Consider the following 13353-nt stretch of genomic DNA (forward strand, 5'->3'; position numbering starts at 1 on the left):
GAGAGTCCCAGATCCCAGCGGTGGGGAGAGCCGCTTCCCGGTCCCAGTGCCAGTTCCCGATCCTGGTTCCTGATCCCGGTCCCGGTGCCGGGTGCCAGTTCCCGATCCCGGTCTCCGTTCCCGGTGCATGTCCCCGTTCCCAGTGCCGGTCCCCCTTCCCGGTCCCCGGTCCCAGTGCCGGTCCCCGTTCGCGGTGCCTGTCCTAGCGCAGGCGCGGCGGCGGCGGCCGCTGCCCGCCCCGTCGGGGCGGTGCTTGCGGGAGGCGAAGCGCTGCGGGCAGCGGCGCGCCCGGAGCGGCGGCACCGGCCACCGGCATCGGGGCACCGGCACCGGGCAGGTAAGGCGAGCCCCGGCCCCGGGGAGCGGCGGGGGCGGCTTGTCCCTGCACCCCCCCCCCCCGCTGCTGCTCCCGCGGCGGGGAGGCGGCTCCGCGCCCTGCCCGGGGGTCCAGCCACCCCCTCGGGGGATGCTCAGGGCACCTGTGGCTGTGGGAACCCCCGGGCAGCTGCATGCTGGGGGGTGGGGGTGTGTAAGATCGGGGGGGAGACGCAAAAAAAGCTATAAGCGGGCCCCCGCCCCCTCCCCTGCGCTGCCTTGCCGGGAGCACGGTGCTGCCCTTGCCTTTAGCGGGCGCTGGTGGGAGGTCGCGTTTTCGGGGACGCTGGAAGTCGGGGTGCGTGCGGCTGGTGCATCTGCAAGTCGCACCCCGGATGGTTAAAACCCCTCAGCTGCTCCCAGTCCGGCTTGTTTCTGCTGGCGGAGCCAAGCTGGGCAGAAACTTTCAGCCATGAGGCCTCGGTGCTGGCTGGAGAAGGAGGATTTCTGCACTGGGAAAAAACCCTGAGGTTTCAGTATTGTTCTTTGTTCCGTTTTTTTTTGGGACAAACCCAAGGGCTTTTAGAAAGTCTCATGGAAAGTTAAGGCGAGAGAGAGCTCCTGCCCGTGGGGCAGACCAGGCTACTACTGGGGCGCAGGGCACTGGTGGCTTTTTGGATTTCTAAGCAGAGATGTGAATCTGGATTTCCCATATCCCAGAGGTAGGAGGCACCATCCATTTCTCCCTTTCTTTTTGCCCTGAAAAATATAATTTCGGATCTGAGAAACCAGGCCGGTGCTTTCTGATGATGTCCGATCAGAAGTGGCTCCGGTCCTCTGTCCCTCACCTCCCACTCCAGTAGCTGCCAGGTGAGCACAGGCTGCTCGCCTGGCTCCGCAGATCCACCTGCATGCGATGCTTGGATTTGTTACTAATTATTTATTACTGATTACCATTATGTTTCTGCCTGGATGCTGTATTAGCTCTGAGCTTGGTGGGGAGTGCAGGCAGACATGGCAAACAGAGATGAAAGCAGGGCAGCAAGCACAGTGGGTCGCAGAGGATGCTGTTAAATCCTCAGCTGCTTTTCTTGCTGCATCCAGCAAGGACCGAGCTGCAGACTTTCCCCGGGGTGCCTTTCATCTCCACCCGCTCTTCCATCTTAGGGGGCTCGGATCCTCCTCCCGGGCTCAGCCTGGTGTCCGAGTGTGCTGAACTTGTGTTATACCGGGGTGAGGGCAACACAGCGTCCCTGCAGCTGCATCTCCCACGCTCTGCACGTGGGTGTTGGGTAGCCCAAGGCAGATGCATCCATGCCCGCCCATGCTGCTCGGGGCAGCAGTGAACTGAGGAGGAGCAAGCTTACAGGTGCAGGTGAGAGCAGGTGTCACCTGTTGGGAGCATCCTTGGGGCTGCAAGAACCAGGGAGTGGGAAAAGCAGAGCCAGGTGAGGATGGAGGAGCACTGCCTGATTGGGGTGCTGACCACTTAGCTCCTGCTCAGTGCAGCATCCTGCTATAGGCACGTATGTCCTGGTGCAATCTATTTCCTTCCCTGCCCCTCCCAGGAGCATCAGCTGCCTCCTTCTTCCTTAAGTAGCTCCTTAATGTGAATTGCCTGGGGCTCAGCTCCAGCCCATGAGCCAGGCAGCGGGGTTGCAAAACCCAAGAAGGGCTGATGCATGCTCTTTGAGAGACCCTCTGTCCTTGGGAGCTGGATGTGAGGTCTAAATTCTGTCTGCAACAGGTGTGTGCATACAGATGCTGCTGTGTATGTGGGGGCTGGTTCGCTTGGTGTCTGGTGCTTGCCAGGAGCTGTGTGCTAGAATTGGTTGGGAAAAACTTTCTCGTTGGCAGCAGAGTTGAGGATCAAGGCATTAGTGAAAGGAAAAGCAGGTTTTGAGGAAGGCAGCAGGGCTTCTATAGCAGGCCCTGCTCAGAGTAGAAATCAAGCCCCTTTATCATGTCTTAGGGACACCCCACGTGACATGCAGAAGCAAAGCGGTGACACCTAAAAAAGAAGCAAAGCAACATGACTAAGGCACTTGGGAGGTTTGTGGCAGACTCAACTCCAGCCCTGCTGTCTGCCATCTGCCCCCGCTCCTTGCCCATTCTGGTAAGAGATTACTTAGGTGGGGCTTTGACATGGCCGTGAGCCCAGCAAAATCCCCGGGTGGCTGCCGTCTCCCCTGCAGCGCTGTCCGTTCAAGGCAGCTCTTCCAGCTGGTGATGGATGCCCATGGAGAGCTACCTCAGGCATCCTCAAGCCCTGAGGTGGGATGGTGGGGTGGTGGAACCCTAGGACTGTTACCAAGGGGGCTGTGCTTTGCCTGTGGGTTTGCTCTCATTTTTAGGCAAAGGAGGTGATACAGGTCTCCTTTGGACTTGAAGGGGCTTTACACACCTAGCATGTGGGATTATGTCAGTGGAGAAGACTTCTGCCAAGGGGTGGGGTGGGGTGGCTAGGGAAGGTGGCAAAGGACACTGCTGGATGGATTAACCCCATGCAGGAGAGCTTAAATCTGCTTGAAGCTTTTAAGGGAAGATCTGAGCTCATTCTCATTTTTAATGCTGTGTTTAACCTGCAAAACCAAACTGAGAGGCACCATCCGTATGGGGTGGATACGCTGCTCGGCCAGAGGGAAGGGGCTGACCTCGAGGGTGAGTTGCAGTGTGTGGGCACGTCCTCTAGGACATCTATCAGTGGGACATTGTATGGCTGGGCTTTGTGCTACGTTTGGAGGCTGAATCATGTTGGGACAGCCGAGACTGGGGGTTCAGGGCCTGTTGGTGCTGGGTGCCACTGGGAGCACTGCAAAAAGGCAAGGGGAACCAGGCAAAGGGTGTTTGTGGGACAGGGTTATGGAAGAGTTAACACGGAGGAATGGGGCTCTGAGATCTGGTGCTTGAGAAGGATTAACTCAGCCTGGAGCAGGTGCAGGGAATCTGGGCTGTGAGGCTGATCAGAGGGATGGAGAGCTATTATACCAGGCTATAAAAGCTCAGCGAAACAAAGGCAGAGAGGGGATGTGCTTGCTGACTATAAATACATCCAAGGGGTGAACACCAGGGAAGCAGAAGAGCTATTTAAACTGGAGGACAGGATTGGCGTGGGGACAAATGGGTGTGAATTCATTTAATTTAGCTTGGGAGGCTTATCTAGAGGCTCTGCAATTGCATCCCATCGGAGGAGGCTAGGAGAGTGTGAATTAGAGCACATTACCTCTCCTCTAAGGTGCCTGACTATGGTATGAGGAGGATTTGGGGCTTGTCAATGTAGGAGGCCAGGACCCTCTGGTCCAGACACCCGGTCCTGGTATCTCCTTTGGGAAGGGCTGTTAGCCAAGCAGGTCTCACCACCTGCCTCATGCAGGACCAGACCAGGCACAAAGCAGATGAAGCCCAGCCATGTCACCGAGATATTTTTTTTTTGTCTTTGATTATGCCTCAAAAAATCCCAGCTGTCCCTTCCCTGGTCGCTGTACAGATTAATAACAAAGCATCTATGCTTTAAGAAGGCTTTGGATCTGATCCCAAGAGATTTAGATAGCGTTTGTGCTGGAGTATGGTGATATTAAGAATGGCTGCATCCTCAAAATCTGCTCATACTTTGCTTTCATTACTGGCTAATTTTGGGCCGGTCCAGGGGTGCTAAGACCCCTCTCCTGATGCTTACTCCAAGCAAGGCAGCAGCAGGTTAATACAGGGAGAATGAGAAGGATACAGCTGTGCCTTGAAGGCTGGGGGATCAGGCACTCTCTCTCCTCCTCCCTAGTAGTCAGAAGTGTCAACTCCTTTCTCTGCAGATGTCCAGAAGTGAAGCCACTTCCATACTTGCAGGAGGGTTTCAGCCCCCAGAGAGGCGTCCGTGGTCCTTTGCTCATGCTGCGGTGTCATTTGGCACGCTTGGGTACCGTTTATTTGCTGATGTCTTCATGCCTTTGCCTGCTCTTCTGAGCTGCTTGTGGAGCACAAAGGCTCAGCGATGGGCTTGCACTGACCTGCTTCGGGCCAGGCGCTGCTCCTCCATCTCCTGGCCCCGCAGGCAGAGTCACGGATGGGGAATGAGGTGCAGTGATTACTCTGGCTCTGCACACTTCCAGTTGATTACCCAGGGAGAAAGGGCCAGGCTCTGGGCGCTGCAGAAAATGGACGCAGACCCATTGGATTCATGGGGGCTGATTTTCACAACAGTCGGACATCTGTCTGGCTGCAACATTAACCCTTCCCCTGCTCTTAGCTCTCCTCTTTGCACCATGAAGCCTTTTCATCCATAGGTTATTCCTGCTAAAATTGGCTTAGACTGTAGGAGAGACCCCCGTTCTGGTGCCTCAGTATAGGCATAACTTCTTGAGGTCGTGGTGGAATAGGGATGCTTGCCATTGAGTTTTTCACCCCCTATGGGAAAAAAAATCCTTTCTGCTCCACACTCTGGGACCCAGGAGGTTTCAACAGTTTTTGCCATTCTGCACTACGCATTAGTTTTCAGCCAGTATTGCAGATCTTCATGCTTTGGGGATCCTCCTGTGCTGGAGAAATGACAGATGATACCACTGCAAAGCCATGCTGGAAGCCCACGGGGTTTGCAGCATGTAGGTCAGAGAACCAGCTCCTTTGGGCCTGATCCAGCCCTTCAGAGGGGGCTGGACTGAGCTCCTCACCCCCTGCCTGCTCGTGCATCCCTTAGGCAGCTTTCATGTGCTCTAGGAGGCATGTCCCAATTCAGTAACACTTTGATGCATTTTACCTTAAAATACTCTTCTGGCACAGAAAAGCACTCCCTGCCCCTTCGTTTGTCCTTGCGCAAAAATGACCAGACTTAGTCCTCCTGCCGTCCATCTGAGCGTTGTCTCTGCTCTCTCAAGTCCTGTGACTGCAATCAGTCATGAACGTAGGTTATGGGGAGAGCGGACTGTAAAGCATCCCAACCACCTTAACTCAGCCCCACGCTGGGAGGCTGGCAACCTTAGTGGGAAGCTCTGAAATGGTATACGGGAGAGAGCTTCTTCTCCCCACCCTGCAGGGACCTCCTTAGCTGATCGGGCAGATTGTCTCCTTGGCTGGCTGCGGCTGACCCTCAGATGAGGGAGGCTGTAGCCCCGGTTTATTCCTTTAAGGTTTATCCTCTAATCTGGCTGTAACTAACCAAACAGGACTGTGGCAGCCCAGGGCAGGGCTATGCGTTTACCACCAGTGAAAGGGACACGTAATACTCTCTATGGAGTTACAACATGACAGACAGCAGGTCTCTGATCACTGGGTGAAAAGGGTAAGGGCTCTGCTCCTGACTGGCCTTCCCTTAAACCAGGATGCTTTTTCCCCACTGTGTTTTTGTTGTTGCTGGGTTTTTTTGGTTGTAACTCTAGATAATTCATACAATGAATTCCCCGGCTGAGAAAACGTATTGCTCTGTTGCAGTTAGCACCCTCCACTCCAGCTGACATTGCATTTCTACTTGTTTGGGGTTCCTTGGCTCCTTGGTGCGGGATGCAGGTGGCTCTGGTTGACTCCATCCCTTCTCAGCCCAGCCTGAGCTGTTCCACCGTTGCCCCCAGACCCCCCATACAGAGAAGGAAGCACCCCTGTTTGTCCCACAGGATTTCGGGTTGCTTTGTTTTATTTTGTGCAAGCCACACCCTGGTAAGCAAGAGCTGCTTACAAAGTATTTGCAGGCTTGCTGCTCAGAAAGCCTTGCAGAGCTGGTCCTACCAGTTGTCTGAGCATGCGTAAGTATTGTAAGGCTTGCTCCGGGGTGATAAAGGGACGTGATTTCTCTGCCCAGCAAAGGGAAGTCTTGCACTGGTACAAGCTGCAGCTGCAAACTCGGCTCTTGCAGAGCCAGGCCACCCGCTGCTGTGTGGGCGTTGGATGGGGCTGGTGTCTGTTGGCTGCTCGCCTGGCAAGTCTTGCCTTCGGCTGCCCGGCAGGTCTTCGTGCAGGAGCAGGAGAGCAGTGATTTGTGCCTAATGCGGGGCTGTGGCCGTGGCTGCAGTGAGTTCCTGTCCCATGAGGGGAAGCGAAACCCTTCCCCACATCAGGGTACATCTGGTACGTACCCTGTGAGTTGCTGCTGCAGTTCAGGGCTGCTGCAGCACAAGGGTATCTGAAGAGATATGGAGCAAGGACTTCCAGCAGGATGCTTGCTCTGTACCTCCATCCCAGAGCCCTGTGCCCGGCCTGTGGTCTCCTGCTTGCCATTAACTCTATGGTAGTAACATGCCCTGAGCAACCTCCTTGCAGATAAGCTGGCGCCTGCTCCAGCTTCGGGCAGAGTTTCCAGTTTCCATCAGAGCGGTGACAGACGTTATCACTGGGGTGAGAGCAGGGGTGATGGATCCAGCTGCCAGCCGTGGCAGCAGGAGTAAGCACAGCCGTGCTGGGCTCCAGCAAAGCAGGAGAGCTTCAAAAGAGCAGAAAACCTCATCGGGGAGAAATCTTTTGAGCTGGGTGGACAGCTGCTTTTTATCCTGCCTGTGTAGGGTCTCCCCTGATGCTGCTGCCTGTAATCCTGGCCTCTGGGAGATGTACCTCAGGGGCAGCCCTGGGAAGGTGAATGCCACAGGGCAGTGGATGCTCTCAGAGGAGCGGTGATTTTGGATTTTAGCCCCAAACGCGAGGTCGGAGTTGCAGTATGAGGAGCAGGGTTTTGGTCTTACTGTTCATGCTTGTGGCTTGGCGATGGGTTAGTTTGACCTGGGGAGCCTGCCTGAGGGCACAGCTCAGGATGCTAAGAAAGGGCTAGCAAAGGGCAGGGTCTTTTTCTGGGTTACCACAGGAAGGGACCCAGAAGACCATGTGGAGCCCATGGGTGCAGAGTCCTACCTTGCCCTCTGGACCACATGGAGCAGGATGACATGGGGATGCAGCACATCCTGATGGCTGATCCTGTTACAGAAGTGCTGGGAAGCAAACGCAAACAAAGGGGAGCATGACCCCCTACCCAGGTCATGTTGAGATGGTGCATGGAGACCTCTCGCACGTTCTGGAGCCTGCTGTACCTTGTGAAATGGATCAGTCTCTCCCTGAATATTTCTGCTGTGCACAGTGTCTCCACAGCAGGAGACAATCTGTCCCTACCCTAGCAAATATTGCACTGCTGTGGCCTGTCAGCCACGGTGCATAGCAGGAGCTCTTGTGGTGTTTGGTTGGCTTTGGTCATCCAGCTGTAGGTCATGGACCAGATGTGTCTCACAGGAGGTATCCATCCAGCCTCCCGCTACTTGACAGGGAAGATGCTTGGTAGGGAGATGAAGCTGAATGGAGGTAAGCTGCGGTGCTCAGCATTGTGACCTGTACCCGTCTCCCTGGGGGAGGGAAGTGGCATCTAGTCCCTCCTGGTGAAAGGCTGCAGCCTTTCAGCTCCGAGGGCAGCGTGGCAAACTCTTGCCTCTATGTTAGAGAAGAGCAGCACTGCTGAAATAAAGGAATAAGGGGGCAAAAGTTGACTGGGAGGTTGGGGTTGTTACAGCATCCAAGGCAGAAACACAACTTGGAGAGTTCAAACGGAGACATTGGGATCTTACGTTCAGACCTTTCAGCTTGCAAGAGCTGTGTGGCTCCAGTAACGAAGATTTCTAATAAACCCCACACATTTGAGGTGATCCAGTTGACCTGAGAGAGGCTTCCCTCTTCAAAACACTTAACAAATTGAGTTGCCACAAGCCTTTAAATACCACTTTTGTACTCGCAGTGCTGTGGAGGAGTCACAGAAAGGAAAACTTATTAAAGGCAGGGAGGGAAAAGGAGGTAAATTAAAAAAATGGCTGATCTTGCTGGCACATCCTGAAGGTTCTGCAGACAAGGAGAATGCTCTTCTGAAGTCAGGCAGTACCTAGGTGTGGTCTGGATATTTGCTGTTGTGGCTATGGGATTTATAGGACGTGGGGCTCAGGAAAGGGCTGGCAAGGGGGTTATGAGCCTCTCAAAGGGGAAAACTGAAAACGGAGGACCCAAGCAGGCGGCAGGCAAGGAGCAGAGTGCCTCGGTGCTTTTATTCAGGTCTAGATCATGCAAAGAGGAAATACTAAAACTGTTTATTAGCCAAAGCTGGGAGATGTTGTTTTGGCAGAGGTTTGAGTCCTGACTTGGGTCCAGGAGCTGGAGGGTTGGGACAAAGCCAATCCTCTGTGGGGTGTGGAGCCCATCATCAGAAGCAGTGGGGAGCGAGGAGCCCTCGCTGGCTGAAATTGCAGGTGATGGTTGAATCCTGCTTGGTTTGAAGTGGAGCAGGTCAAGGGACACATTTCTGGTATGGCCAGGAGTCTCTCAGGAGGACACCTGAAGGACTTGGTTGTACCTCCAGGCCTCCAAGAGGACAGTTTTGGGCTCTGCCTGCAGCCAAGGGGTGAAGGTGAGGGAGAGAGAAGAAACCCGTAGCCCTGGGGAAGGTGTTGGTGTTATGACGTGGTCTGGGCTGAAACTGCAGCAGGGATGCTTAGGATCAGCCAGAAGGACAAATAGCACAGCTTGTCTGGGAGGGATGATCTTGTAGGATCCAGCTGCCTTGATTCTGTCTTTTGCAGAGTAGCTGCAGCCCTGTTATCTCTTCTGCTCCTCAGGCATGCGTCTCTGCATCTTTTGAAGTTCAATTGCTTTAATTATCCTAGAGGCTGCAGAAGCTATGGAAGGCAGAGCATTTGTGTGGAGACGTGCTGCATTTTATCTGTGCTAACGATGAGTTTTCTGAATGAATTTTCCGGTTACCCAAATCCCTTAGTTAAGCACCTCTGTGACCCATAATGCTCAAGAAGAAGGCTCTCTAGGCTACCTCAAGTGGTGCCCTGTGCTGCTTCTGTCCTTCCCTCTAGCCATACCACAAAGGTACAGGTCTGTCTTTAGACCATAATTTTTTTGCCCAGCTGGCAAGAAAAACAGCACAAGTGTATTGACGTGGTGCAGGGCTTCCAGTGGAGTCAGTGTGACCAGATTTAAAAGAAGCTGGTCCAGACATTCAATTAGAAGTCCTGAATAAATAATAGAAATACATGTTCAGTCCACTCCTGCAAAGATAGCATCCTTTGGGTTTGTTTTTTTGGTTGGGTTTTTTTTTTTTTTTTTTTTTTTTTACCAACGGTGATCAAAATGGATGCTGAGAAGGGCTCAGCACTCCTGTAACCTCATGGGGTGGGTGGTCTGTGTTCAAAGCAGTGCATGTGTGGGGTGACAGCCCTCTTGGAATAAGCAAGGTCCATGTGGCTGGACGACCATAGATGGAGGTGGCTCAGTTCTGCATGTGTGACTGCTCTTCCTGGGCTGTGTTTCTCCAGTGCCTGAAAACCTGCTCTGTGTGAGCAATGCCATGTTTGAACCTAGACCTTACTACGTGAGTCCAGCCCCACATCCCTGTGCTACTCCATCCTGGTTTGAGCTGCTGTATATAAAGCTGGGGGAGCCCTGGAGAAGGTTCCTGCCACCAGGAAGGGTTGTTTGGGGAAGCCTCAGGGCTGCTGAGGAGCTCAGGAGTGCTTTGTTGTTGCTGGTGCTCTGTGTTGCTCCTGGCAATTATTAACCAGGGTCAAGGTCTGAGTGCTGGGCCACGGAAGGGTTAGCAAAGCAGAGCAGTGCATTTCTCCAGGGGCTGGGCGTAGGCAAAGCCCATTAATTTGCCTTTTGGTGCCTGTCCTTCAACCTCTGCTGATCTACAAGGGTTTTTAACTCTGCTGTGGTCTGGAGAACAAGCCTATTGTAACATGTGCTTGCCATGGTAAAGCTGGCCCAGGGCTTGAACAGCACCTGGGGCTGTGCTGGGGGATACTCAAAACTGAGCTTTTACGTTTTCCCCAAAGCATGAGTGGGTTGGGATGAACTGGACCCAGAGTGGTGAATATCTTCAGCTCCCCTCTGCATGCCTCAGCCAATCCTGGCTGCTTGGTGACATGTTCTAGCCTTCCTCTTCCCCCAGTTTGTAGGTCTGTCCTTCTGCCATCTTCTTCTGCTGTTCTTCCACCCCTGTCCCTGCTAGTCCTGTGTCTCTCCAGCCTCCTGCTTTTCCCAGCCTGATTGGGAATGCTGCCACCAGCTTTGCTTTGAGCTTGTTACTCCTGCCTGTGCCAGGATGCCTTCAAACATATGTCCTGGTCCCATCTGACCTTAACGTCTGTGCTGAGCAGAAGGGCCAGTCTGGCTGGTGCCACAAACACATCTTGTGTGCAATGCTCTTGCCAGGCAGTGCTTGCCACCAGCACAGGGTTATTAGGGTGTTTACGGTTCAGGGCTGCCCTTTCTTCCTGCAGCTCCAACAGCGACTGTTTGCAAATGGTGACTCATACCTGCAAGGAACGAGGAACTCCTGATGCCAAAGGTGTCCCCAGTGTGAGTTATCCAAGCAAAAGGGAACTCCTGGCCATCACACCCAGCTGGTTCCTTGATTCCCAGACCCCCAGACTCCCATTAACCCTGGCCTTCCCAGGAAAAAACATACACAAAGGCTGCACATATCCAAGCCCTCTTGCTGGCTCTGTCTCCCTGCGCTGTCTTCTTGCCATTAAGCAACAAGGGAGCAATGTTCTGGAGGGAGAAAACCAGAGGAAATAAAGGCAGCATGATAAAAATCACCGTGCATTACTGGAAACAGCCTCCAAATCTGACATACTCTCTGTGGCCGATTTTGTGCGGATGTGGCCAGCCAGGCTTGCCTTGGTGATACGGAGTCACATGCACTAATTCTCTGCTAGGATGAGCGACCCTGGCTCCTTCCCTGGCAGTGCTGCAAATGCATTTTAAATGAAAGACTACTTTTTTCCTGAGTTTTTTGCAGTAATAGCCAGCTGCTAGACAGTAACTTCCTCTTTATGTCTCTGAGTGCTTTGCAGGAGGGACCAGCATCCCTGCAGATGGAGGATGATGCTTTTTCCCACTCCACAGAGGAGGAGATGTCATCAGGGAGCATTTGCTGTACTTAGCCACTTTTGCAGAAAGCTTATCGATACAGCAAGTTTACCCAGAACAAACAGCCTCTAACCACATCAAGGATTTTTTTGAGACTAAATCCACTATGCTGAGTTTCTGAGGGGGAGCGGCTGGTCCTCATGTACATGCGTGCAAGATTAACCCTCTGGCTAAACAGTGCTGTGTTCTGGTGTCCGGATTCGGATCCCACCTGTGCTGCAGTAAATTACTGACAAAAGTCAGAACTTGATATAAATATAATTAAGAGTAAAAATGGTTGTTCCACCTTTAGCCTAGTGGAGTTTTTAGCTCTTAGAGGAGAACAGGGATACCACCGGATGAAGGGAAGAGATAAAGCACAGAAAGGCTCATTCTGTTTTCTGTTCTTCAGCAGTTTTGTTTCAGCAAGTAACCACTGTAAATGCTCGTTAATTTGCATTTTGGCTAAAGCAGCTGCTCTGGAAAGATGCCCAACTCTGCTCAGAAACATCTGGAGGTGAACTACCTATAAATTCCCATAGGAATTAGCTCCCCTGGTTAACCGCAGTCAATTTAAGAAGAAATAATGTCTTTTTTTCTAATTTTCGTCAGTGTAGCTTCACCTCCCAGTCCTTCTGGACATTCCTAATGCAGGATGCTATGCGGTGCGGCTGGCTCTGGGCCATGGCACTCCAACTCCAAGCCAAAACTACGGTAGATGTACAGCTGGGAGTGGGAAAGGGCTTTGGGGATGCAGCTCAGACCTGCTGTAGACCATGTGCTGCCAGTCCTGATAGCCTTTCAATGGGACTGTCACTTTTTAGCCTGTGACTTGGGGCTTTTTTGTTCATAGACATGTTGGGTGTGGAGGGCTTATCTTGTGTTCAGTGTAGAGAGTGATTCATGGTTCAACTGCATCTTCCCTGGTTTCTGGAGAAAAGGCATGTGAAGCTGTCCTTGTGTCAGCAGCATCTCCCACTGCTGAGCTGGACTTTTGTGTTAGCAGGTGGAAGGTCAACCCCGGTGTTGTCCTGTGTCTGTCAACAGAAACACCCAAGGAGACTGGAAAAAAAATTAAATAACATTTTTAGGAAGAGCCTGGCTGCTCTGAACACCCTGCTATTGGGCTGCAGTGTTGTAGGTTGCCCCTACCAGGTTGCACCTGGTTGCAGACTGGGCAACAACATGCCTGGTTCCTGCTTCATCTTCTTGGCTGATGCTATGCCTTTACAATGTGATATCAAACATATCTCGTGTTTAATGAGAACAGAGCTGGAGAACACGGGCCAGCAGATCCTGTCCTCTAAGGACAAAGTGTTTTGTCTGACCTAGAGGCAGACAACTGCAGAATCTCCAAGCAAGGAGCCCTTTGCTCCTGGACGGGGTGCAGCCTTGAGATAAAGCAAGTGTGGTTAGCCTGTGACAGCTAGCTGTGTGGTACAGGAGCCTCTGAGCTGGAAGGGAAGGAGAGTAAGCAGTTTGTGGGGGAGGAAGGAAGAGCTTTTCAGCAAGTACCTGGTCCTGGCCAATGCAAGTGCTTTCAAACCTTCTCCCCCATTGCAGTGCTCAGAGCCCTGATCGTTACCAGCTGGCAGGAGCTGGAATGCCTGGATGATGCTGGAGGTGAAAAGGGCCAGTGTGCAACACCCCTGAGTCATAAGTCTGGCTCAGTCCTCCAACAAAATAGTTTCCTGTTTAACTCCTTCAGGGTTGGACTGAAGTTGGGCTCAGGCCACTGTTTCCACAAATTTGGCTATGCTAAGAGTTGTGAGTGCAGATTCCCCTCCCTGCTCACACACAAACACACTCATGTGCAAGTGTAGGGTTGTTAATTTGGACCAGGCATGAAAATGCCCAGTTCTTGTGCTCCTGGAGCATCCTAGCTCAGTGCAAGAAGGCAAAGAGTAATTAGACAGCCCTTAAGCATTTTAATGTGGCAGATCTGAAGTTCAGCCTGGTCAGGATGAAATTAGAGTAATGGACTTTAATACTGCCCTAAGAACATATCCCCTATCCCTTTGTTTTAATTATTTTTCAAGTTTGTTCATTTTTTTAAATTATTCTGAACAGTATCGTTTCTTGCTCTGCATGACATTTCCTTTGTAGCTCAAACCCATCTCTGCCCTCTCATGTGAGAGCAGCCCCGCAGCAAGGACAGATGGCTGTCTAGGT

At 52.5% G+C, this 13353-nt stretch overlaps 1 protein-coding gene across 1 annotated transcript in view; it reads left to right on the forward strand.

Moving 5' to 3' along the window:
• Positions 1-205: 205 nt before the first annotated feature.
• CAPN5 (calpain 5) overlaps positions 206-13353 on the forward strand; it is a 57778-nt gene continuing 44630 nt past the window's right edge. The window contains exon 1 of the mRNA XM_055702469.1: positions 206-337. The gene's annotated coding sequence lies outside the window, so the exon portion shown is untranslated. The remainder of the gene's footprint in view (positions 338-13353) is intronic.

The sequence above is a fragment of the Falco cherrug genome, chromosome 2 (assembly GCF_023634085.1).
Source record: "Falco cherrug isolate bFalChe1 chromosome 2, bFalChe1.pri, whole genome shotgun sequence".
NCBI lineage: Eukaryota > Metazoa > Chordata > Aves > Falconiformes > Falconidae > Falco > Falco cherrug.